At 39.7% G+C, this 10368-nt stretch overlaps 1 protein-coding gene across 2 annotated transcripts in view; it reads right to left on the bottom strand.

The window, feature by feature from the left end:
• The window catches only part of myo1ea (myosin IEa), a 50034-nt gene that overhangs the window by 36736 nt on the left and 2930 nt on the right, over positions 1-10368 (bottom strand). The gene's annotated exons all lie outside the window — the stretch shown is intronic.

The following is a 10368-nucleotide window of genomic DNA, read 5'->3' as shown; positions in this document are numbered from 1 at the left end:
CTGGGACTTTTAATATCCTCCAGAGTGATTTGATTCTTTACAAGAACAAAATGAAAACCACTTTACACACTCTGGTGTAGCGTGGGAGATGGTGGGGAACAGCTTTTGCAGCCTGATTCTGCAGGTATTTCTCCTCAGGAGGGAAACAGCTAATTATTACTTGATTAATCGTCCAGATCACACTCGTTAACATCTTTTACTGCTCCTTAGGTGCGGCGATGCTGACTTCATCTCGTAGCAACGGTGACGGGCAGATTTAAGTTTAAGCAGCAAAAATGTCAGGACAAATACTGAGTGAAAGGTAACAGGGAAATCTGAGCCTTTTATTGACAGCTGACAAACAAACTTACCTCCTTTCTTAAATTTTGACGAGTGTTTATTTTGGTAGTAATGGAAAATATGTGTAATTCCCAGAGAAAAAACATGAGCTCTGTCGTAGTGAGCGAAATATTTTTATTGCGAGTCGGCAGGGTGGTATCTCTGATGCTATTTACGTTTCATTGCTACGATGTTGATGATGTGATCCTCCCTGCGGAGGAGATGAAGCCGGCAGAAGCAGTTAGTGAACATGAACATGACATTATCTGATTAGGATCGCCGACTCCACCTTTAAAGAATCATCTAAACATTAATGTGTTAACATGTTTTCACTGAGAAGAACTCCCTACTCCAGAGCAGAGGTTTAGAGAGCAGAAAGGAGTGGGAGAACAACTTATGAGTTTTTGTAGAAGGTTGTGGATCAGAGGAGATGTTGGAGCTGATACTTGATTTTACTTTGTTCCATGTTGGACTGCCTTTATTTTTCATCACTCAAAAACTAAAATCTGAATTTTTTTGATTTGGCCAGTTACTAGTGATACTTTTACTGGCAGCTACTTATTAGAAACATTACTTTTTGACAAATGAAGACATTCTCTGTGAACACAAACGTTAAGAGAGAGGGCTGGCCTGACCGCTGTGTGAAAATGTTGTGAATGTGCTATATTTAACTTGTCTCTGCTATGTCTGGAATGAAAATGTGCAGATTCAAGACAGGAGAGGTAATAAGCGGTAAATGTAGGAGGAAGACGTCAAATACTCAAAGGATTGTTTCATATGTTTTGACTTGGGCCTTTTTTTTATGAGGCGAGAGGACGAAGAAAATACTCAGCAGTCAAAGCGAGTAGCTGAATAAAGCAAGAGATTTCTGGGGAGGCGCCTGGATGAGCCGAGCTCCTCTACAGCTCTGGAGATGTCAGGGGTTGTAAAGTTGAAGGTGTTGTTTCAACTTCCATCAACACATTGATTAATCTTACCATCAGATTCAAATAGATAGAGAACGGTAACCCTGAAGTGTTACATTCATATCCTGTAGATTTACCCTCCACCCTGGCTTTAACCTTACAACAGGTCTTCACCCTAAAACTGAATGACTTTGGTCACTGGGACTGGGTAAACAGGTTTATATCACCATGTGGATTATCTAACACACACACACACACACACACACACACACACACACACACACACACACACACAGACACACACACACACACACACACACACACACACACACAGAGGAATATCTGACATCACTATGCCATGTTTGGTCTGAATATTTGACCAATGATGTTACAATTAATGGAACTATTACGATCAAGGTGATTCTTTCTCCATCAGAGAATTAAAGGGTGACTCATGTAAAAACCTAAACTACGGGACCAGACATTTTCCCATAAGTTCATAGAAAAGAATTTCAGCACCAGGCCTGATCCATAAGCCCAGGCTTTCCCTTCATGCAAATACCATGACCATATATGGAGAGTGCTGAGCAGAGCTGGCTCAGGCTACAGGAAATGGCTGGGTTTGATTCAGTATCATAAGCGGCACTTTTTCCCTCATTTCTCCCCTCTGTGCCATTCTCCGTTTTTCCATCGCAGGATCTGACACAGTCCACCAAGTGTTACGACTATGTTTCTGCTCCTGCCGCTGTGGTAAACTTGGATAAAAGCCATGAGAACAGATTCCTCCCTTCTAAAATAAGAAGCAACTAAAGTCGTTAATCACTCTGTACCAAAAGTCTGCCCTTCTTGCAATTTAAACGACCAAATTAATGAGGAAAACATGCAGTTCTGACTACACATTGCAAAGAATACTGCACAGATTTGGACTCTTACACAGGACAAGTTGGGTCCAGTTGTCATTATCAGATTCAGGAAGGACATTTTAATGAAATACAAAGTGGAGTTAGCTCAAACTTCAGACATCTTCCAGCTGAAGGACTTATGTAAAAACTACAACCACAGGGAAAATTTCCAAGGATATCTGTGGATATGACTTTGACCAGGAACACACTGCAGGACAACGTAACCCAAAACAACAAGCTGGTTTTCTCTACAGGAGCTGGGAACTCAAAATGTGCAACAACATTTACAGCGAACACCTCAGTGCCCTTGTCACGCTTTTACTTTCCACTGAAATGCGCAATTTGACCTGATGCTCAACGTAGAGCGGGCAGAGGTAGAAATGTTATTTTTGTTGAGGAAAAAAAAAAAGGGGGGGGGGTATGAGTGTTCAAAACAACCATGGCAGTTCCTGAAGAGGTTAGCATAGATGCTGCTATAGCATCAGCTCTTTCAGAACAGGAAAGCCAGACCAAGGAAAACCCTTCTGAAGGATTTTGTCCATGGAAAAGATATTTTCACTCTTCTACCAACTGCCTTTGGTTCCTACTTCAGTTAGCCTCAGTTACTGAAATGGACCAAGGCCATAATAATTAATGTTACTAATTAGCCCTGTGTTTACCCTGCAATAACATGTCAAATTAGCTTTAGTGAAATTTAGTCACAGAATTATTAAGTCAACTTGTCAGTGTGGCCCAGTGTATTCATTTGGCCCCTGACTGAGGTCTTACAAGGTTAGTTCATAAACGGTGCAGGCTTCCTAAACTGGCTGCTGTAATGGAAAATCTCCCAAAAAAAGGTCTGATAAGCCCCCGTGTGCAAGATTAGCAGTGCCACCATGTAACAGCTCACTGGGCCTCATTGTTTAAGACAACCCAGCCACATAAAAGTGCTGGTACAAACAATTTGTAATGTTTAGTAGATGTTGAATGTATATTTGACAAAATCAAACAAGCTTCACATACTGGAACTGCACATCAGCAAATCCCTGCCCTTTTGGTTTTTCAGGCAAATTTAGATGACTTCTCAGGTTTTTTTTGTAATACATAATTTGATCTCCATTCCCTCCTTTTAAGACGAGTTAATAAGTAGCTCTTGGTAAAAGAAAAGGTCGTGTTCTTTTTAGAAATGGGGCCAGATGTGAAGTGGTGAATAACTGGCTAACAGCATGGATACAGAGATGATGTCCTTTTCCAAATTATTCTCAGCAGTAGCCAGCAACTGTGTGGTGAAAAGGCCACCGGTAGAGCCAAGACCCAGGGAAGATCATTTAGTAAATGTGTCACCAATAAAAAGACAAATTTGGTCGACCAGGCCAGAGTTTCCAGTGAGAAACACATTTTCCTTCATTGTTTTGTTGTTGTACCTGCGCTAGGGAGCTTTCATTCTTGTAAGAGCGTAGATGTTTCTATTTTAATGTGCTAAAAACATATAATTCAAAAGTTAAAGAAAAGGTCCACTGTACCATCTAAACTACAATCAAGCCAAAGTCATACCCCATTCTTTTTTTTTAGATTGAGCCTTTAGTTCTAACTGGTTTATATTCAATAAATGTTTTCGCAACAATTCTACACCATTTCATATGGTATAGTGTAACATAAACCATAATAAGATTTGTCTTTTTACTTTGAGAGTAATTCTAAGTGCTGTTGTGAAGGAGGCGATGTGAAGGAGCATGACAAGGCGAAGTGGAGAGCAGAGGAAATGATGGTGAAGTCACCTGAGCATTTTGATTCATTACATTTTTCATGATGCACTTAGCACAGATTTCTGTGAATTGCAAACAAGGCCTAATGTATTATAAAGATGTTACTTCAGTAAGAACCAGTGGTGTATAATGTGACCTTCACTAAATGCACTTACATACATTGACTGATGTATTAAACTTCATATTGCAAGTAGCAAAATATCTCCGTCTTTATACTTGGGAGTATGCTTGGCTTTAGCTGCGCTTGCTAAACATTATCTCAAGCATACTGAGTGCCCATCTTCTCGCAAGTTAATGGTTGATTCTACTTATACATGAAAATCAACATATTAAAACTTGTTTGTGATTAACCAACAATTCAGCATTGTGATTGGCTTTAGCAGAGACTGTCAGGAAAACTGCTGCATTCAGGATTTGTGGTAAACTCAATCTCAGAATTAAATAAAAACGATCTTCAAAATGAAACTAAAGTCGTATTTTTCTTTTCATGCACTTTTTCATTGCATTATGATGCTTTTTCCTGGTTTTAATTTCTCATATATAAAATCTCCTTTTAACAATCAGATGTCTGATAGTCCTTGAATGCACCAACACGGACTCCAGGGCTGCTCACAACCGTATCATCAGGCAAAAACATTCAGTAAATATCTGCTCTGATAGATGTTTCAGATCTAAAACCAACAAATATTCTTTACTATTCTAATACTAGGTAAGGAAAATACACTTGCTAAATGCCGTATGAAGTACTTTACATGTACTATTTGACCTTCAGAAGAGTGAACTGATCAAACTGTAAACATGGGATGTTTTGGTCATGAGTCATTCTCTTTGTCTGATACTAATTCAAAACATGACTTCTAAAACTACTAAAAGGGCTACAATTGCTACTAAAACGGTCCACTTCTTAACTTTGCCAAAAAAACAAAACAAAAAAACCAAAAAAACCAAAACAGGGAACGGCTCCAACATACATTCATGCCAATAATGTGTGGGTTGGTTTTGACTTGATTTTTTTTCTTTCCCCCCACTGTTCCTTGAATCCAAAAAATATCTGGTTTGATTTAAACTAAACAGGACTTCAGGAGGTATTACTCTCCAAACAGCATTTCCACCTGGTCTCTGTTCCTTGCATTTGCACTTAGTCCAGGTTCACTCGCTGTGATCAGGCCAGAAAGACAAAAAAAAAAACTGCTGACTGAGACAGTCTGCCGCTACGGAAGATTAAAAACACCCAAATTAAAACAAATCAAAGAGGGAAAAGGTCAAATGCGAGATTAATGACCCCTATTTAAGTGAGCACTTACTGTGTCAAAAACTAAAACATTAACCAAACAGACAACAAAAAATGAAATCCAGAAACATGGAGATGTCACTTTAAGAGATTCTTTTTATTTATAAATCCCCCGGATTTTCTATGGCAGAGGAAGAAGATGAAAAAGATGAGAGTAGAAACAATCTTTGAACCAGTGTGTGTGTGTGTGTGTGTGTGTGTGTGTGTGTCTGAACATCGAAGGGGTGGGTTGCTCATTTATTTCACACTTCGGCCTTTAAAACACCCACACACTTCCCTCTTCCTTGAGGATGCTTCAAACTCCAGATGAGGCTGGAATCTGATTAAAGATGAATCCACACCGAATAACTCTGATTAGAAAAGTGCTGCTGTGCTGCTCCCTCGAAAAATTACTGTCATGGCTGATGCTAAAGCCCGGAGAAATACCAGTTTTCCACATAAAGATGTTAATTTTAGCCCTTTCGTGCAATTTTGGAGATTATTAATCTCCAAAATTGGGGTGTGCTATTTCTTGTAAGAATAAAAAGGTGTTTAAAAAGTATACAAATTACTGAAAATACTCTGAATAATACCAATCCATGTAAAATCCAACATTAACACAAATGAAAGCCTCATGGCAAAAAGTGTTTGTAGAAGCAAATTCAACCTGTGATGACGTCTTTATAAACATAATTCTGAATGTGAAATTATACTGTGGTCCAGTATTGACAATGTCACTATGGATTTAAAAAAAGATGCTGAATCACATCCTTGAAGAATTGAAAAGAACGGCCTTTTCATCTCACTGTCAATGAGGGAAAATCCCACCTTCATCCATCAGCCGTTCCTTATTATATCTCTTGAATGCTGGTTTATCTCTCGTTACATTTTTAGCCAAATTCTTTCAAACGAGTTTTCAATTTTCTTCATATCTTTTAGCAAAAATATAAAGGTAATAAACAATCCAGTTTAGCAACTTGCGGCTCTGCATTTAATGACACTTAAGAGCTTGTGGTGAAAGGTGAAGAGTGTTGGGAAAAAAAATTACATGTACTGACTGAAGCGCAAAATTAACGATGACATCCACAGTCACAACACATGCAGCCTTTTCCAAAATCCCTTCAAAACACAGCAGGTGAACCACGCCGGCACTGCAGAGATCCAGGTGAAGACTCAACAGACTCGCGTGAAACATCACCATGTCATCCTGACCTGGCCTGGATTTTTAATACAGGCAATAATTATAATTTCCTACAACTGAGAAGCCTTGGAGCAAAAAAAAAAGAAAAAAAAGAAACTTGTGGCATGAGAGCAAATGTTGCGTGTATGAACTAGCAAGCACACAAGGGAGTCAATACCTCCACCGAGGAGGTTACATGGATGCAAAATATGAACACAGAAAGACCACAATCACGAATGTTTGTCCCAATTGCTGGAAAAAGGTCTAAATTCCCTCAAAATCTGAGCTGAGCTCTCCTGCAAGCAAACAGACGCACAGCTGTGATCACATTACAATATGCTGAGAAGTAAACTCCTTTCTACGCCTGTGATAACTTGCAGTGAAAGGAAAGTGCTGAGTGGAAGCTGAAAGTTTTCCTGTCACCCTCACACTTGCACCATGACACTTGTGTGTAATTGGGATCTGCATTAAAAATGCATTGCTGTACTCTTACTCTGTTTCTGGTCCAGATTGCTCACGCTAATCTAGAGCTGACCTGCTTGTGGTGGCGAACGAGGCAAGAATGAAGAGCAATAGATTATTTTTGCCAGGATTTGGTAACATGAACCCTGGCTGGGTGTGATGCTACAATGCTGAGCCTGCAGGGCAGGGTGAGCACCGTCCCTCCCAAACACAGCGGACACAATCAAGCATAAACAGATCCTGGAGCACTTTCATAGTCCCGAATGTTTCAAAGCTACATTGAAATGCTGATATTTGGCATCTACACCTGAAACAGTGTCTTCAACAGATGACAATTGCTGATAAAACACAGAATCAAAGACCATGTGGTTTAGGGTGGAACTCAGTACTGTACTTTCTGTTTAAAAGTAGCCTCCGTAGTGGTTGAGTATAAACAAACCATCTGCAGGAGAAACTCATTCATTGACTTGTGCCATGACACGGCTGCACCCTCAGGTTTCACATTTCAATCGATGAAATCCAAACCAGCTTTCACCCAAATAGCAACCGAATACATGCAAATAGATGTAAGACACTAATTGTAGGCTTTGTGAACCCCAGACTTTAGGAGGACAATTCTGAAGCAGCCAATCATCTCTGAATCACGGAATCTGTTATTCGGTAAAATAACTACGAATCGTAAATCAGCCAAAGAGAAACAAAACAGGGCAGAAATAATACTGATTCGATTTTATCATTTATTTATGATTCTTGCACTTCTTATACACTAAGAAAACTGGCACCACATTATTGTTTTTAATAAAATAATGTTGACGAGTACTATGTGTGAAACAGACACTGGAGAGCAGCAAATAAGTACATAACTTAGGCATTTTAGACATTGTGTATTAAATTTCATCAAACTAGCGATATTGAAGAATCACTGAAGCCCCCCCCCAAAAAATAAAATCAACTTGTGAGTTACTTCCTACTCCTACTTTTAAAGTGCTTAGGTGTGTATTCGCCAGTGATGGATTTGACTGTTAATAGTCCAGCTTTTAGTCAACCACAGGATAAAGTCTGGACAGTTTGGATCTGCTGGCTGAGGACTAACTTTCTGTGTCTACACTCTCCCTGTGTGGTTTCCTCTAGCATCTTAAAAACAGTCCCATGTTGTGGATGTGAGTCTAAGAGGTTCTCCTACGTCAGCTCTGAGACCATCTTTGGCCTCGCGTCTGCAGTCAGACACTGCAGTCGGGAGGCTCGCACAGACTGATGAACCCAGTGTTTATAAAACAAAATACAAGACCTAAACACAGACAACAAAACAGACTGGCTAGAGATGCTGAGAAACACAGGGGGGAAAGAACAGCAGAACATAACAGACGATCCAACAATGACGGAAACACCAAACCAAACTAAAATACAACCTCCGCTAACGACACAACGAGAACCAGGTGGGAGAAGACGGGGGCGGAGGAGGAGAACCGCTGGGAATGAAGCTGTGGACAGACGAGACACAGGTGACTCTAAAAAGCGGGGGAAAAAAGACAAAGCCAGGAAGAACAGCAAAAACAAAAGGGAGGGATTTTCAAAATAAAACTGACACTGACTAAAGATTTGATCAAAACAGGTAGGAAACCACAAACACTGAGGAACAACAAAGAACCCAACAAAAGATCTAAACTTTTAAACCAGTATATATCTTAAACTGGTTAGTTCTCACGCAGCGGTGTCACATGACAGTGAGAAAGGTCAGGCAAGGTCAGCCTATATTTCAGCCTCAGAGCAAATGCGTTTTCCCCTACCCAGTTTCAGTAAACAACACCATTTTATGTAGTTCCAAAATGTTCTAAGGTCAAACAGATCTGTGATGTAACCAAATGGCTCTGACTGCATATCTTGGACTGAGTTCTACAGCAGGTTCCTCAGGTGAAAAGGTGTGGTCATGCACGTCACAAATGGGAGTTTAATAATCTTGACTCTAACAACTCAGCTGGTTCTTGTTTTGCTTTAGTTTAGTTTTCATCTGAACTAAAATTAATTAAAATTAAAGTATATTCTGCACCAGTAAACCCAAAGGCCATTTTACAAAACTTCTTTTTTTTTTTGGAAGACCAGTTTACAAACTTGGACAAAAGGGAAGGGAAGCACAGCTGAGTCAGATGCCATTAAATATAATTGCAGAATTTCTATGGAAGGCTGTGATATGTGTTATGCTAGCATGATGCAGAGCAGGCTAAGAGCAAATCCGTATTAAAACTTAACTGTGACAGTAGTTTTATGAGAACCCGCTCCAATCAATAATGTCAGCAATGCAGCAGAAGCTGCCAGAACCCACAATTATCAAATCCAAGCCAATGTTTGTTCTGGCCTGCAAGTGACATTATATTCATAGAGAGAGAAAATCCATACAGAGAATAAAATGACCCACCACATGATAACTCAGCTCCACTTGAAACATCACAAATATACTATTATAATTTTCATTTATTGCACATTTCAATTTGACGTCGTAGAGTGCATGTTACATTGTAAATCCAGGCTCTGACTCAGCCCTGCCATGAGGCATGTTCCAAAGCTCAAATCAGCACATCATCGTGTGTTGTCAATTGTCCGTCGTTATATTGTTTTTTAAGCGCTACGTGGGTGAAGCCAAAGATAATTTTCCACATTAATGTGGCTAAAATTGCCAGCGGGTTAGTCGATGTCTTCCCGGAGAAACACGACAGCTGACAAACCCTTAAAAAAAAACTTTGACTCAGCTTTTGTTCCCCACTGATCACCGTCTACGTCTGTGAGTTTCCCCCCACATGATCTGAGTCACAACTATTCATATTTGTGGATGCATCACCGCAAGATATTCTTTTGAACATTTTACAACTTGCCCTGGTTTATTAAAAGGAAAAAAAAAAGTCTAGTTTAACTGATCGTGGAAAGAAATCAAAGTAAAGCTACTGTTAGCAGAGCATCTAAATAACAGCTACTTTCTTGCAAGCTCTGACATGAAAAATCACGCTCAGCTCTCAATGATAACAGACAGAAGGTCCCTTCCCAGAATAGCTTCAGAGAGGAAGTGGGATTAAAAATGAGTCATGTATAACATTGAGACCGGCTACTGCTGATGAGAAATGAGGTTTCCGCTGGACAGTCACTCACTCAGCCCTTAAAAATGGCTAACATGAATATGTGAGGCTGTCGGAGCAGATCACCTGGAACTTGTACCAACGTCCAACATGAAGGAAGTCAGAGGTGCACACTAACAGCACACCGATAGCCCCATTCATTGAAATGACATAAACTAATCAAACATTAAAGAGCATTCTGTCAAGCAGTTTTAGTAGAATTATGTTGCTACAATATTTACTTTAAGTTCACTTTACTCATTAATTTTTAAACATGCATTTAATGGTTTTGGCAGCAGAGGCAAGGTTTTAATGCAACACTAAACCAGCAACTTAAAAGCTGATGACTTGTCGAACATCCAACAGATGCACACAATAATATTGTAATAGTATTTATTAGCTCCACCAACGAAATCATGGCGTGAGTTAGTTTGTAGTGGGATATCTCAGAAGCTAATGGATGGATTTGGATACAATTTGAT

The sequence above is a fragment of the Aulostomus chinensis genome, chromosome 2, assembly GCF_037954235.1.
Source record: "Aulostomus chinensis isolate RoL2024-O1b breed Wild chromosome 2, RoL_Achi_v1.0, whole genome shotgun sequence".
Taxonomy (NCBI): Eukaryota; Metazoa; Chordata; class Actinopteri; order Syngnathiformes; family Aulostomidae; genus Aulostomus; species Aulostomus chinensis.
The sequence above is the reverse complement of the archived record's forward strand: the minus strand, read 5'-3'. Positions and strand labels throughout refer to the sequence as shown.